Consider the following 17,852-nt stretch of genomic DNA (forward strand, 5'->3'; position numbering starts at 1 on the left):
AATAAAAATATGATTAAGAGCTCTTATGAACTGGTTTTATGAAGTTGACTATCTCATAGAGAGGGCACTTGATGATAAGCTGGAGTTATAAAAAAATGGCAATATAAGTGTGTGAGTGTATGCAGGTGTGTGTGCATGTGTGGGTAAGTGTGCTTGTGGTTTTGGAGGAAGATGAAAGTTTTAGTGTAGACGTGATGAGAAACAGTAAAGCCTTCCCCAGAAGAGCCCTGTTTTCAGACTCTTTGGCAATATTGATAGGATGTGACAGTCTTATAAAAGGTAATGATTTGATTCACACATACCAATTTTAGATTACTCTCCTCCCTCTTTCAAGGCAAAGACATAAGCAAGGTGTACATTGACCTGGCACATATCCCTGTGAAAATGTCTGCATTAGGAAACTGTTCAGGCTCAGAGACTTTAAAGTTGAATGACTTGGCATTTTAAGAGTTTCTTTTCTTTTTCGAAAAAGACAACACACAGAGCAAATTATTCCCTTTTCAAGTGAAATTACTACAAATGATGTTTCCAAACTAAGACATTACAAGAAAATCAATTACAATAGGTAAGCACTTATCAATAATCACATCAGCACATCTTAATATACAAAGGTACTTCAGCGATTATCTTCTAGACCAAAAGCTGGTAAATTACAGTCCATGGACCAAATGTGGCCCATCACCTGTTTTTATAAATAAAGTTTTATTGGAACACAGCCACACTCATTCATTTATATATTCTCTATGTTTGCTTACTGCTACAGTGGAAGAATTGAGTAGTTATGACAGAGACCTAAGGCTAAAAAAAACCCAAAAAGTACTATGTGGTCCCTTATAGGTTTACTAACCTCTGATCTATATCAATGGTCGTCGTCGTCTTCTTCTTCTTCTTATCATTATTATTATTATTATCATTATTATTATTATTATTTCTTTTTACATATGAGTGTCCCTGGCCCTTTTTTCAAATAACTAGGTAGCTATTGTCTTCCCCTGTTATAAATTTTTTCTGATAATACTTGTTTTACATACTCTGGTACCAACCATCAGCCTTCTTTCCTAACTCAGCCTTCTTTGCTAACCAAGCACTGATTTTTGCAACTAGAATTCTCAGTAAAAATTAGGTGCTGCCAAGGTAAGCACCCTCATGCAGGTTTGTGAAGGTCTTGAAAACATGGGCCATTCCTGCAGGACAGTCCAATGTTCATTCTTTGGCTAGAAAGTGAGGCGGTGGAGATGATAACTTCCAGCTCCCTGCATCACAGCTTTGATAGTGCATTCTTCAGCTTTGGTGCCAGCAGTGGCCTTCAGAATCCCCTCCCTTCCTGATAAGGGCTGAGATAGTAGGGGTCCTGGCAGGCAGACTCAATATTCTGGGTCATTCTAGAGGCCCTGTCCTGAAATCGCTTCTAAGCCTTTCAGAAACTCTGCAAGTACATATCTGAATGGAATCCTTGTGTTTACAATGCCTAAGTGCCTTTTATTTTCACTACAACACAGAGCTGTTATATCTTGATGACATGCTGAATTCTTACATCCCTGAGTTCTGGTTTGAGATTCTTTTCTTTTCTTCCATTCATCCAAAGTCTTCTTCAGCTCCATTATAGCAGTTTTGAGCTTTCCATTCAGTAGGACATGAATCCTTTTGTTAAACTCTTTAGGGGGAGGGGCAGAGCATTCTTGAGCATCAATATTTGCAAACAAATTTTAGAAGCAATTTGTCAAATCTCCCTGCAACTGCCCACTGCAAAAAAATAGTTGAGATTTTAATTAAAATTGCATTAAATTTATACTTACTTGAGGGATTAACTAATATCTTTACAATATTAGTTCTTCCTATTGAAGAATATGGGTTGCCTCTTTGTCTTTAAGCCTGCTTTTGTACGAGAACAAAGGAAGGAAAAAAACACAGATTTCGCAGGATTATAGTTATTCTTTTAAGATGGATACTGAAACAAAAGGTAAAATCATAAAGGTAGTGTGTATTCTGAAAGGTTTCAAAATAAAATTATTAATCAAATAGCATCTATACATTTGGAAAACAGTAATGAGTACAAGTGAAAGACATTATTTATGTGACTATATACTTGGGGTACATACATATTTGAACACCCCTTAAAATAATTCCAAGGGTTTCCAAAGTTATCTGGCCAATGGATAGGAAAGCATCAAGCTAGACTAGCCACCCCTCACAGTGACAATTCTTTGGACAGCATTTCCTGATTAATCACTGTAGAGGCTAAAACAGTAAGGAGAATTCACTACTTGGTGGGGCAACTGTGTCATTCATAGAAAAATCCAACAGAAAAAAAATTATTCTTCATGAGGAGCCAGATCTACCTATGGTCTTGTCCCTTAGAGCTGAAGTGAATATATTTATTGCCTGGAGCATTTCAGTTCTTCAAATATCTGATAATAATTTTCATCTCCCCCATGCCCAGCTCAGTTTTCTCTTGCTAGTTCCTTCAATTTCCCAAATCGTTTACCATTCTAGTCACCTTTCAGCAAATATACCTAAAGTTTTTCAGAATCTCACTTAATGAGAAAAACTCAGCAGGTGCCAACCCAGCACTCCAGATGTGTTCTAACGTTGGAATAGGGTATTTTAACTCTTATTGCACTTTTAGCTCATATTGCACATTTTATCACCTAGGTTTTGGTTTTTTTCTATCTGAACTCTAAAGCCAGGTAGCTCTAAGTTTGCACATTAAAAAAAAAAGCTTTTTTAAAAAAATAATTTCCAATCTATAAGAATAATAGTACAAAGAACACCCACAATCATTTACCCAGATTCACAATTGTTAACATTTTGCCCAATTTGTTTTATCATTCGCTCTTGCTTGCAATCTGTGTCTCTCTGACTCTCTCATAATTTATTACCATATTTAAATATATTGATGCTCACGTTTTCCCAGATTTGGGCAGTGAGAACACTTCCAGGTGGCTCATGTGTCCTTTTGCCTTGTTCCCATCACATTTTGAGCACTTCCTTACTTTCTGGCAGAGCCAGATGTTCTGGGCTTACCCACACCGTGCCAGTGCTGGAATAAGCCACTTCTCCAGAGTCATAGTTCCTGTTAGTGGGGAATTAAATGTGTACTTTCTAATCAGTTGATATTTTAAGAGCCAGCTATCAGGAAACAGAGCCAGGACCAAAGTCAGGTCTTCTAACTCCCACGTATCCATTCTGTTTTGGGATATTTCAGCCTTCAACTAGCACTTAACAATAATGTGTTTTAAGTTTCATTTTGCTGATTTTGTGCCATCATTTCATCTTCATTAGCTACTCAATCCCCACTCAAATTCTTTAAAATTTCCTAAACTGAGATTGGATCTATTCCCAACTTCAGGGGAGATTTCTTGGGCTGAGTTATAAATCTTTGAATAATGAGGTTTTTAATGAAACCAGGGCTAACACATCATTAACTGTGGAGAGAGAATGGGACTCCTATAATCACTATTTTTTTGGAGCTTAATGGAAAAATGCAGAATATTGAAAATGTTTTCTTGCTATTACTTAATTTGTCAAAACCCTATCATTTATGCCACATTTTAAATGAGGTGGAATAGTTTTTAAAGATGTTACAGAGATCATTACAAAAGCTCTGGGAAGCTGAATACAGGGAGAGGGGCTGGGGGAGGAGGCACTGGAGGAAAGAGAATTGCTAAGCTCCACATGAATCCGGGCGCCAGCAGCTCATCGCCAACAGTCCACGGGGGGGGGGGGGGGGGGGGGGGACATAACGTGAAAGTTAAAATGGAATCGAGATAGGTGTGTTGACAGTTCCGAATCCATAACATCCATCCATCCCAAGGCACCATCTGTTACATCTCCAGTCTTTCTGTGAGTATCAGCAATAGAGGTAATTAAGCAAATGAGCAGCTAAAATGGAAGTTCCCAGAAAGGAGGAAAGTTATCAAAACTCTGACAATGGGGTGTGATTGTAGGAGCAGAGGCTGAACACCTGGCGCCGCCTTTTGGGAAAGGCAGAGTGAGTGGATGGGGAGGGGGTCCTAGAGGGTGGGAGAGCCCATGGCTTCATGGTGGTTCATAGTTTCAGGAACTGCAGATGGCAAAGGGAAAATGCCTCTGATTTCCTTATTAAGGAGAAAGAAGAATGTGCAGATAATCTTGGACATGCTGCGAAGGGAAAAGAGGCCAATTTGGTATATTAGTGGCACAAGGACAGTACTGCCTCCATTTGCAAATCTCCTAAGATCAGTAGCCTTTGGACAAAGTTGGCTGAGGCCCCTGTGGAAACTCCATTCTGTCTGTTGGCAACTGGTCAGGCAGCAGGGGTCCTGTCTTGGGCCTGGGACCCAAGTAAGAGAAGGGCCAAATTACCGAGGCTGAGTTAGCTGCAGAGGGTGCTGGCCCAATGTGAGACCACACAGCCTCTGTGTCCCTTGTGTGGGGAGCCATGTCTAAATAGACTTAGAGGTCTGGAGAATGGAGAGAAAGGAAGCCCAAGTCCTCCCTCATGGCTTTGATGACGAAGTGTCAGAGGGGTTCCTTTATTGCACATCTTCATGTTTTGTGCTTTTTGCTATACTGTTTTGCTTGTATCTCAATCTCTGAGGCTTTCTCTTCTTAACTTTTTCTTCCCTGATCCTTTTCCGTTTTCCTGGCCCCACTCCAAAGGCCTGTAGGAAATTCAAGGCCTAGACTCTGCATGAATTAGGACACTAGTCCTCTCTGAGGAGTGTTTCCTTGGAGCACTGTTTGCCTTGACACTCCTCCTACTCTGACCTTTGAAACCATTTGCAGACCCTGGGCTCCTGCTGTATTTTCCCCGCCAGTCTCCTGCTAATAAGTGGCTTCTTGTTTTTTGGTTTTTTTTTTTTTTTTTTTTTTTTTTTTTTTTTTTTTTGTCCCAGCCAGTGTCTCTGCTGTGCTTCCCTAACCAGGATCCTTCCTTCTCAGGGAATGGAACTATGCCATCTCCTGACAGACTTTCCTGGGTTGACTACCTCTGTGCTGGGATTTCTCGCCCATTTTCAGCTACCAGATGCCATGTCCAAAGGCTCCATCTGTAGGCTGAGATCTCACCTTGCTGTACACCTATTGTTGACTGCCTGCCTATGAGCCCTCTCCCCTCAACTGGGTCCTCTGGGCTTCAGGGCTGATGGAAGCTCTTCTTCCATGCTGGAGCCATGGCTGTGATTGGGGCTTGTATCTAGAAACAGGGAAACGGTGCCAGTCGAGTGTAAGTACATTGCAAGTGGACGTTCTAATAATACAGGCATATTCAAAAGAACATATCCTGGCCGAGACTAGATAGCATCAAAACTGTCCCAAATTCATGGACTCTTAAAATAGTTTCAATTAGTTTCAGTTCCCTGAACAGACTTGGAGGCGCAATAAGCCCAAGAATGTTTTCACACTGATTCAGCCAATAGATGTCAAGCTATTTGCTCTTGGTGCCTTATTGATTCAGGTAGGCAAGGTAAACAGCTGAGAATCTGCGTTAAAATGTAATTTAGTCAGTCAAGGAGGAATGCTCCTTGGTGGGAGGTGTTTGGTTTAAGGGAAGGAAATGCTGCCTGTGAACATGCAGATCAAAACTTTCAGACAGGCCCATCCACCCCCTGAGGACTCAGCATCCTATTTGTGATGTTTCTTTTTGTCTGGGACAAACTCATGACCAAGATGGAAGCTGTGGGGACCAACCCATCCTTTCAGGATGCAACTGAGTAATCCAAGAAGAGTGAAAAAAGTGTCTCCAGTTACTGCCTGTGTGATATTGCTGCAGAACAGGTACGAGGATCACAGTATAAGGAAGGTACTAGTACCACATTGGGTCCATGATGGGTAAAGTCCACTCAGGAGGGAAGAGACGTTCACTCTGTTAGTCACCACCTTTTTGGCCAACAGTCTGTGGACAAATCTAGAGCCTTGGAGAAGCAGATGCCCAAATGGGATTAAATATGCAAGAAATTTATTATCAAAACGTGTGAGAGAGAACGAGGTGGGATCCGGGATAGGGTGAGTGAACCATTGGACCATAACGCAGGTTTGACTTGAGTGGAAGAGAAAGGATGGAAGAAGGGGGTTCTCGTGGAAGCATTTTGGACTGCAGTGCAGTTCTAAGGAAAGTTTGGGAAGGCCGTTGGGTCAAAAGTGTTTGTCAGAGGGATATTCCATTTCCCAGGAATGGTCCTGCCTTAGTATTCCTGTGGCACTCAGCAGGGAGCCACCCATGGGAAGGTGGCTTCAGGGGACATGAAGCAAAGGGTTTCAGAACACGCAACGGGGCCATCAGCTGATTCTACTCTGTGATCAGAGACCTGGGAGGCCAGTTCTCACATCAGTCATAAAAAGTGACCAACTGGTAAGTTCTCATAAGTTCTTTATATGTTTGTATCCCGACTGCTATTATTAGAGACTTAAGGAGGTTTACACCAATAAACAAACAAACAAAACCTCAGGAAAAGAAATAAAAATAAATCAGTATAACACGGGGGGAAAAGATAAGGTAATAAGAATAGCTGCTTTTAATTTAGCTATTTTTTTATTTAACACCTACCAAGCAGGGGACACTTTCCATCCTTATCTCTAATCCTCACAACAACCTTAAAAATTTGTTTTACCAACGAGGGAACATGTGTAAAGGGGTTAGGTGATTGGCTAAGGCCACACAGCCAGCACGTTGATGGTCAGGGTTTGAATCCACACTTTTGGGTTCCAAAGCATACTCTTTCTACTCTGTCACACAGAAGAGGGGAAGAGAAGACAGCAGTTATGTCAGAAAACAGGCTGAGAAAAAATTGCTACGAAGAACACACACCTAAACACTGAGCATCCTGGCAGCCAAAGGAAAGGGAAAGATGCTGTGTCAAATCGCATTTGCTGGCTTTTAGAAGATACACATGAGAAGGTAACATGAGAAGTAAACATTTTCCTAGCCTTGAGTTGTGAAAGAAATTTGATGAATTGTATCTGAAAATAAAGGCTACTGAAAGACTCTTAAATGAGAGGAGTAGTAATGGATGAATTGTGTGTTTGCAATAACTTTAATTTATGAGTAGTATGTAGCATATAGGCTTGGGCGCATGTAGCCAGGTGGGCAGGTAGAAGGAATTTGGACACTTCCATGTCTATGCGGTAGAGGCTTAACTGAGCAGACCAAACATTGCACATTCTAAAGAAAGGACTGGTCCTTGACCGCTTCAAGGAGATCAACTCCAAGCCCTTAGAATATCCTGCCTGATAGCAGTGTCTTTGGACCATGGACCTGGGGCCTTGGGCCATGACAAATAGTTTATGCCAACTATGTGATTTATGGTGAATGCATCTTTTCTGTATTTCTGAAGTCCTGTATCAGTTTGACCTCTGAGGGGGCTGGGGACTGAGGACCCAAGATCAGTTGTGTGGGTGCTCCATGCCTATGTGACTGGCTGATCCCCAATAAAAACTCTGGATGTGAAGGCTGGTTGGTGATAATTCGTATGTGTTTTCATACATCATTGCTGGGAGAATTGAGTGCTGTCTCTGTGACACCCCTAGGAGAGGACAACTAGAAGCTCTGTTGCCTGCTGTCCTCTAGAACCCACCCGATGTGCCTTTTTCCCTTGCTGACTTCAATGCTGATTTCATTCTGTGTCCTTTTGCTGTAATGAACCATAACCACGAGTATAGCAGCTTTTCTGGGTCTTGTGAGTCTTTCCAATAAATCACCAAACTTGAGGGTAGGCTTAGGGACACCTGACACCATGTCTTTACTCTTTCTCCTTTCCTTCATCTTCTTCCAGTCAACTGACATGTTCCCTCTTTCTGATTTCCCTTCCTCCCTCTCTCCCAAGCTGCATTCTCTTTAAGGGGCAGACAGTAACCTCTTGTGATTGGGCATCTTTCCCTACCTCAAACCTTGCTACCAACTATAAAATGATAGAGTGAGGTACACCCATTTTTGTAATTCTTTCTATTCTTAGATCTTCAATCACTTAACAAGCTATCACACCTCCAAAATAGCAGAGTCATAAAATGTAATTTTTCCACTGCACAAGTGAGAAAACTGTGACCCAGGTGTGACAGATTATCTGTGCCTTACAGAGCTGATCCAGGGGCCATGCTTAGGAGTGACAAAGCTGGCTTATTGGTTATTGCTTTGGGTCCCCAACTCCTTGGCTCTTGTTAAGATCAACTGATTCAATTATGGCTATATTGAGAAAAATGACTTTGAAAACAAGCCGACTGCAGTGCTTTCTGCTTCTCTCCTCTCCCCAGGGGACATGTTTTCAATCAGGTGTTATATCCACCAATTTCATTAGCATCGAGTTATAAGGATAAAAATATCCCACCCTTGTCACTGACAAGTTACCTTCTGCACTGAACTTACCGAGTCATCTTTTCTCTGGTAATTTTGTCAGTGACATGTTTGTTGTTGTCAGCAAGGCAAAGCCAGTGCAACTGACTCAGGGCGACCTGGGCTCTGTTCCACTCCGTGAGTCAATAAAATTGCCAGATCTGCTTTGATTTCAGAATTTGTATTGTAGGTAATGATGATATATGAGCTCATGGAACAGATTTGATTCTCGGAGATAAGAATGGTCCTGACAGCTAAGGAGGGGGAGAAAACAATTTTGGTCTACGGTATAGACAGGCATCTTTTGATAGCGAGGTCATCAGTGGGAAACTCAGAGGAGCACAAGACGCCGTTTCTACCCTGACAGTTGACCTCTATTGACAAAGGAATAGAAGCCACAGTGATGCCAGAGAAGTTGAGAAGAGAGGGATCAGCAGTGGAATGGGTGGGGAGAAAGTCTATTGGTGTGAGACCACATTTCAAGTCAGCTGAATTCCATTCACACTCTATTATGCCCAGCCTCTAGTGTCATGCTGAGAACACAATCAGGTTCAAGCAAATGATTACCATCCTTGCAGCATGGTAATCTGCAAAGACAATTACAACCCAGGAAGGCAGCTTCTGCAGGGCAATCAGGATCTGACAGGGGCCGGCTGACACGGCCCCCAGTTGAGACTGTGAAGAACAGTCAGGTGCTAGTGGTAATTAAAAATGCCAGGCAGCACTGGGGAGTGCTGACTGGGTGAAAGCTTCCATCCGGTAGCTCCCTCCCTGGCCCTGCTCTGAGCAGAGCTGACTCTCCTGCTGGTTTGAACTGTCCTAAATAAGAATTTTGGTGTGTGTGATAAAATATATAGAACATAAAATTTACCATTTTTTTAAGATTTATTTATTCATTTGAGAGAGAGCGGGGTGGGGGGAGGGGCAGGGGAAGAAGGAGAGAGAGAATCCCAAGCAGACTCCGTGATGAGCGTGAAGCCCAATGTGGGCTTGATTCCAAGACCCATGAGATCATGACCTGAGCTGAAACCAGAAGTTGGATGCTCAAACGACTGAGCCACCCAGGCACCCCTAAAATTTACCATTCTTAAGCATGCCGTCCAGTGGCATTAAGCACATTCACATAGTCACCACCATCCATCTCCAGGAGTTTTTCATCATCCAAACAGAAACTGTTTCCGTTATAGAACTCTTCATTCTGCCCTCCTGTCAGCCTCTGGTAATCATTATTCTCCTTTCTGTCTCTGTGAATTTGCTTATTCCAGATGCCTCACACAAATGGCATCATACAGTATTTGTCCCTTTGTATCTGACTATTTCACTTACCGTAGTGTTTTCAATGTTCATCCATATTGTAGCATGTATCAGAATTGTGTTCCTTTTTATGGCTTACTAATATTCCATTGGATGAGTATGTCACCTGTTGTTTATCTAAACCCAACATTTGAACTGTTTCCACCTTTTGCTGTGAATAATGCTGCTATGAATATAGGTGGGGTAATATTTATTCAGTTTGCTCCTTTCGATTCTTTCGGGAGTATACTCTGAAGTGGAGTTAAGGGATCACATGAAAGTTCTATCTTTAAATATTTGAGGACTGTCATACAAATAGGAATTTTTAAGTGTAGAAAACATAGGTGTTTGAAGAAGCCCTTTTGTGGCAGATGGAGCAACTTCCATATATTGCACGGAGAGAATCACTATGGGAAGAAGCCATCATACTGCTCTCACAGTGATCCTACATCTATGGTAAAATCCTCATCTGTCACACTTGTTTGGAGCTCCGTTCATGTGCCACACACTGCCAGGTGCAGGGGACCCTGCAGTGAACATGACCGAGACCATCCCTGCCAAGGGGAACAGAGGGAGCAGTCAAAATCTAGGGCAGGGCAGCCAGGCTGAAGGACACCACAAGTGAGCTAAGAGCCAGAGCCCAGGCACATTAACTGCAGCTCACTGAGTGCCTAATAACAGTCACGTGCTAGACATTTTTAACACATGTTAACACAGCCTAATTTAATCCTCACATGGGCACTATTATTATCCCATTTTACAGATAAAACAATGTGAGGCTCCATGAGGTGGCACTCCTCAGTACTTAACAGATGACATCTTCATCACCTCACTAGTGTCAAGCGAGTCAGGCAGCCAGGGAGGCAGAGGCCTCAGGCCATCACTCGCAGCATCGAAGGCAGGTTCTCCTGGCTTCATTTCAGGTCACAGTTCCATAACTTATTAGGCCTGTCCATTTATCAGAGGAAATGTGAAAACGTACCATGTGCTTTTATTTCCAGCCACAATTCACTTCCAGCAATGGGTAAACTTAGAACTGGTTAAGAAGGGGAAAAAATGGAATAATAAACTCTTCTAAAAAATTCTTTATCAAACTATAAATTCTTAAAAGGTAGGTACATCTGTGGTTGAGTACTTAACTTTATGCACTATATACAGTAGGAGCTCTATAAATCAACTTGGTAAGTATTTCTTGAGCAATTGTTACATGCTCAGCACTGAAGTGTAAATATCATTCTCCTGATTTTAAGGAGTGTACAGTTTGGGCCATGCTGCAGTAAGAGAAACTATAAGACAATATGCAGCAAGGTGGTGATTACATAAAATTAGTGCAAACATCTGGATCCAGCGGGTGAAAATCAGTGCATGTAATGAGGGTTTACCCTGTGCCGTGCAATGAGTGACATAAATTTCTTTACATACATAATCTGCCATATCCCTTACTCCAGCCCCCCAAGGCAGAGATGAGTTGTATTTCCAATGGCAGTATGGAGCATAGGCATGTCAAGCAGCTTACCCCATGTCACACACGGAGCAAATGGTTGAAGTGGGATTCCATCGCAAGGCTGTCTGACAATTGTTCATGCTCTTTACTCTAAATTTGGGGGTTTTTAGATGCACGGACTTCCCAAACATAGGACAGGACAGTAATTATGGCAGGGACAGGAGGAGTCCAGGATGCAGAGCCACTGTGGAGAAAAATGGAGACTGGCATCCCCATACCAGGCATTCCCCAAAAACATAATTACAAAGCACAGCAAGCCCCCAGTTCCAATCAGCCCCACTGCCAAGCCTGGGTTTTCTGCACTATAGAAAATGTCGGAGTAGCAACCATCAAATTTTAAAGAGGAGGAAGTTGTCCTGGGAAGGGACATTTCTGCCCATGACCTTACTGCCAGCTGTTGGGCAGTCCACGGTGAGAAAAAACCCCAGGCTGCAGATGTGATGTGGCAGGGCTCGGGGACTCATGAGGATATGCCCAGCCCCACTGTTAACACTTCGGCAATCAGGATCATAGAAGGCTAAACTTTATATCTAAAATAGCCTGAAGAAACCAAGACTCCATGCTCGATGCTGTGATTACTGTTGGAGTACCTTTGAGCAAGTCGAGCAGGATGTGACGGAGCTAATGGAGCAGGCTTTGGATTCAAATGGACTTGATTTTGCATTCCAGGTCTTTTTTAGCTAGTGTGGCCATGGACACGCCTGCAGCTCCTCTAACCTTCACCTATACAACCAAAAGGCTAACAATGGCTTCGCAGACATGCAACTTGGTTCAGTGCAATTGTTTATACATGGAGGTGATTATCTTCATCATTAGTAATGAAGTTTGTCAAGGAAGGAGGGGAATAATTGTTAGAATGAGTCTCCTGAAGGGGCAGGAGGGAGTAAAACCTGAAATGCAAGTGAAGGGGCTGTGCTGAGACAGCAGGAAAGACACCTCTTCTTCTCTCTCTCTCAAATAACTAAAATCTTAAAAAAAAAAAGAAACAGGTGGGGGGTGCCTGGGTGGCTCAGTCTAGAGTCTATTGATTTCAGCTCAGGTTGTGGGATTGAGCCCTGCATCGGGCTCCACACTCATTGAAGAGTCTGCTTGTCCCTCTCCCTCCCCCACTTGCATTCTCTCTCTCTCGCAAATAAATAAATAAAATCTTAAAAAAAAAATACACCTCTTTCTCTCTGATTTGATGCCATGAGGTTCTGATGGAGGAAAATGTAGAAAACTTACCCAAGGGGGAGGGAAGAGACAAGCCTGCTGCCTCTTGCTTTGGAAGAAAATTATAAGATGGTTTTCTCTCTGGTTTTCCTAATGTTTCACTTAGGTGATGTTACCATAGTTTTCATTGCCCGTGACTGAGGGGGCTGGGGTACGGAAGAATTCCATATGTCAGTGGTGGGGAGGTTCATCTCAACCCTGGAATGTCTTTGTCCAAAGTCAGGAATCTGCTTCCACATTTTGAGATATCAAAGGATGGACACATTTGTGGGTCTGTGTTAGCACTTAACTATTCTCATTTGCCAGTCTGTGTTATCATTTAGTGTCATGTACCATGCTTCTGAAGAATCTATGCAAAACCCTAACTCACAGTGGTCTGAGGCAATGCCGTTAATTGGAGGAGGGAGCTCTTCTGCAGACTGGCTCCATCTCCTGCAGTGACCACATATATTAGAGCTTGGAATAACACAGTGTGCCTGTAATCAGGGTTAGCCCTGCCCCCAGGAAGAGCATTCTAGGAGACTTTCCTTTGTACATCGACTCAGTGAGTATCCTTCAGAGAAAGAGAACCAATAGGATATTTTACATTTGTATATGTATATACACACCCATATGCACACCCACATATGTGTGCATGTATACAGAAGATTATATCACGTATAATGTATACAATAGACACACACATTGGAGATATGCTTCTATCCTGTTGGTTGTGTTTCTCTGGAGAACCCTGACAACACTAGCTAGAAATGTTGTGGGATTTAAATTCATGACTTGGGGGAGGGGGTATTTATTATAAGGAATTAGCTCATGTGCTTGTGGGGACTGGTGAATTCAAGATTTGAGGCAGAATTTTTTCTTTTCCAGGAAACCTCAGTTTTTGCTCTTAAGACCTAGAGCTGATTAAATGGGGCCAACCCATATTATTGTGGGTAATTTCCTTTATTTAAAGTCAACAGATTATAGATGCTAACAGCATCTACAAAATACCTTCCCAGCAACACCTAGATTAGTGTTTGATTAAATAACTGGGTAATACAGCCTAGCTATCTGTACACATAAGACGAAACATCACATGCATGAAGACAGCTCGTACAGAGGAGTGTTTCTTAATCAGCTACACAGCAATGGCAGGGGAATTTCACTGAGCTGGACATTAGCAGACTGGGCTTTGTACCACCGCCCCAAGTAACCTGGAAGTATATCCTTTAGATTCTCTGCTCCTCAGTTTTCTCAGGTGGGGCCTAATTGTACCTTGTCTGCCTACTTATCATGAGATTTAAGGAGATCAGGTATGTAATTTTTTTAAAAATTCGTATTTTAATAACTAATGTTTATTGCATACCATTCTGTTCAGGCATTATGCCAGGTTCTTTACATAAATTATATTATTATCAAAACAATCCTATGAAGTTGATACTTTTTTTTTTTTTTTTGGCGAGGAAACCAGAAGTAACTCGGGCAAGGTCCCACAGCAAGTAAATAGCAGCTCAGGTGCCAACTGAGCTCGTCTGACTCTGAAGCCTGTGATTTAACTTCTTCACTGTATCCAAATATATTGATATGTATTATATGCATTCATATTCATTATATAGCTGGGGGCAGGTGAACCATATGACCAAATTCACTTTTTCATGATCACCTAAAGTGTGTTATAAAAGGCATCAAACAGTTCTCATTTGATAAACAGCATCAGGGGAAACCAAATGCTCAAGAGCATTAAGGCATATATGCCCAGACACTAATAGAGAACAAAGATACCCCAGTTAGTCTCTTAGATTTTTTTTTCCAGTGCTTGTCCTGCATCTAAGCACTCCCCTGTGTCAATGAGTCCTACCCTTACCTCCTTACATTGAGTTCTTCAGGAAATACAAAATGTGAACAGATAACTTCAGCACAAGTTGTTTACTAAAACCACTGAGAGAATAGCACAAAGTATTACAGAAAGGGAAGGGTGCAATAGGAAGGAAGACATAAAGAAAAACAGACACGTAGACACAATTAAGTTTTCTGGCACTTTCTGCCATAAAATTTCAGCTGTTATTAAATATGCACAAGAGAAATCTTTATTGGTTCTTTGGAAATTCTTAATTGCCTCAAAACTCTTAGCAGCCTACCCCCTACCTGCTCTCTTACATTGCTGGAAATAATTGATGCATTTCAAATACTACCTACCATAACAAAAATATCTTAGCACTGTTTGCTTTCCTTTGTATCAGAAAGAATGTTACTTCCCTAATTTTTCTCTTTTGCATAAAGGGGAACTATTTTCTGCTCTATGAAGCTCTGATCTAGCCTTAGCTCTCAGGGACTTTGGAGGAGTAGGAGTAAAAATCATTCCCACCCACCCCGATATGTGCATTAATGTACATTCAACGTCATTTCTCCATGATGATCCATGTTTTTGTCAAGAATTTTATTCATGTCTATATCTAAGAACCCCCCACCCCCAACTTGATGAAACCATTCTCTTCTGTTTCCAAGCCTTATGCAGAGCATGCCCCAAATTTGGGTAATATGCTCATTATCTAAATCTTTGGTGTCCTCCCCTTCAGGGACACGCAGCCCTGTACTTCCCTGCCCCGTTGAATTTGGGGATGCCATCTGACTTGCTTCAGCCAAGAATCTGTGAATAGAAATGACTTTAGAATGGGAAAGGTGATGTCCTAAGGACATGCTGGGCCGGCAAAAACATTTGTGTGTACCACAATGTCAGAAGTGCTCCTAAAAACCCATCTGTCACCATGTCCTATTTTGCACAGAAGTATCTGCTAGTTCCTCTTGGGATTGAGCTACTGTTATCAGTTCTGATTTCCTATTTGCACTGATAAAGTTGTTTTAGAGCTTTCACCTTTTGCTTCACAACACAATGGTTTATAATAGCCGGTGACTTCCAATTATCACTTGTGTGTTCCTTGTGTAGTCACACTTAAAAGATCATCAAGAAGTATTTCCATTTAACAGCAACANTATCCCCTGCATATTCTCAGACCACAACGCTCTGAAATTGGAACTCAACCACAAGGAAAAACCTGGAAGAAACTCAAACACTTGGAGGCTAAGAACCATCCTGCTCAAGAATGACTCGATAAACCAGGAAATCAAAAAACAAATTAAACAATTTATGGAGACCAACGAGAATGAATACACAACGGTCCAAAACCTATGGGATACTGCAAAGGCAGTCCTAAGGGGGAAATACATAGCCATCCAAGCCTCACTCAAAAGAATAGAAAAATCTAAAATGCAGTTTCTATATTCTCACCTCAAGAAACTGGAACAGCAACAGAGGGACAGGCCTAACCCACTGACAAGGAAGGAGTTGACCAAGATTAGAGCAGAAATCAATGAATTAGAGACCAGAACCACAGTAGAGCAGATCAACAGGACTAGAAGCTGGTTCTTTGAGAGAATCCATAAAATTGATAGACCACTGGCAAAACTTGTCCAAAAACAAAGAGAAAGGACTGAGATTATTAAAATTATGACTGAAAAGGGAGAGGTCACGACCAGCACCATTGAAATTGCAAGGATTATTAGAAACTTTTATCAACAGCTATATGCCAAAAAACTAAACAATCTGGAAGAGATGGAGGCCTTCCTGGAAACCTATAAACTACCAAGACTGAAACAGGAAGAAATAGATTTCTTAAATAGGCCAATTAACTATGAAGAAATTGAGTCAGTGATAAACAACCTTCCAAATAATAAAACTCCAGGCCCAGACGGTTTTCCTGGGGAATTCTACCAAACATTCAAAGAAGAAATAATACCTATTCTCCTAAAGCTATTTCAAAAAATAGAAACAGAAGGAAAGCTACCAAACTCATTCTATGAGGCTAATATTACCTTGATCCCCAAACCAGGCAAAGACCCCCTCAAAAAGGAGAATTACAGACCGATTTCTCTAATGAATATGGATGCCAAAATCCTCAACAAGATCCTTGCTAATAGAATCCAACAGTACATTAAAAGGATTATCCATCATGACCAAGTGGGATTCATACCTGGGATGCAAGCATGGTTCAACACTCGCAAATCAATCAATGTGATACATCATATCAACAAGAAAAGACTCAAGAACCATATGATCCTCTCAATTGATGCAGAAAAAGCATTTGACAAAATACAGCATCCTTTCCTGATTAAAACCCTTCAGAGTGTAGGAATAGAGGGTACATTTCTCAATCTCATAAAAGCCATCTATGAAAAGCCTACTGCAAGCATTATTCTCAATGGGGAAAAGCTGGAAGCCTTTCCCTTAAGATCAGGAACACGACAAGGATGCCCACTCTCGCCACTATTATTCAACATAGTACTAGAAGTCCTTGCAACAGCAATCAGAAGACAAAAAGGGATCAAAGGTATCCAAATCGGCAAAGAAGAAGTCAAACTGTCTCTCTTTGCAGATGACATGATACTCTATATGGAAAACCCAAAGGAATCCACTCCCAAACTATTAGAAGTTATAGAACAATTCAGTAAGGTGGCAGGATACAAAATCAATGCCCAGAAATCAGTTGCATTTCTATACACGAATAACGAGACTGAAGAAAGAGAAATTAGGGAATCCATCCCATTTACAATAACACCAAAAACCATGCGTTACCTTGGAATTAACTTAACCAGAGACGTAAAGGACCTATATGCTAGAAACTATAGATCACTTTTGAAAGATATTGAGGAAGACATAAAAAGATGGAAAAATATTCCATGCTCATGGATTGGAAGAATTAACATAGTTAAAATGTCCATACTACCCAGAGCAATCTACACTTTCAATGCTATCCCGATCAAAATACCGAGGACATTTTTCAAAGAACTGGAACAAATAGTCCTTAAATTTGTATGGAACCAGAAAAGGCCCCGAATCTCCAAGGAACTGTTGAAAAGGAAAAACAAAGCTGGGGGCATCACAATGCCGGATTTCGAGCTGTACTACAAAGCTGTGATCACAAAGACAGCATGGTACTGGCACAAAAACAGACACATCGACCAATGGAACAGAATAGAGAACCCAGAAATGGACCCTCGGCTCTTTGGGCAACTAATCTTTGATAAAGCAGGAAAAAACATCCGGTGGAAAAAAGACAGTCTCTTCAATAAATGGTGCTGGGAAAATTGGACAGCTACATGCAAAAGAATGAAACTTGACCACTCTCTCACACCATACACAAAAATAAACTCCAAATGGATGAAAGACCTCAATGTGAGACAGGAATCCATCAAAATTCTAGAGGAGAACATAGGCAACAACTTCTATGACATCGGCCAGAGCAACCTTTTTCACGACACATCTCCAAAGGCAAGAGAAATAAAAGATAAAATGAACTTATGGGACTTTATCAGGATAAAGAGCTTCTGCACAGCCAAGGAAACAGTCAAAAAAACTAAGAGACAGCCCACGGAATGGGAGAATATATTTGCAAAGGACACCACAGATAAAGGACTGGTATCCAAGATCTACAAAGAACTTCTCAAACTCAATACACGAGAAACAAATAAACAAATCATAAAATGGGCAGAAGATATGAACAG

The sequence above is a fragment of the Ailuropoda melanoleuca genome, chromosome 7 (genome assembly GCF_002007445.2).
Source record: "Ailuropoda melanoleuca isolate Jingjing chromosome 7, ASM200744v2, whole genome shotgun sequence".
Taxonomy (NCBI): Eukaryota; Metazoa; Chordata; class Mammalia; order Carnivora; family Ursidae; genus Ailuropoda; species Ailuropoda melanoleuca.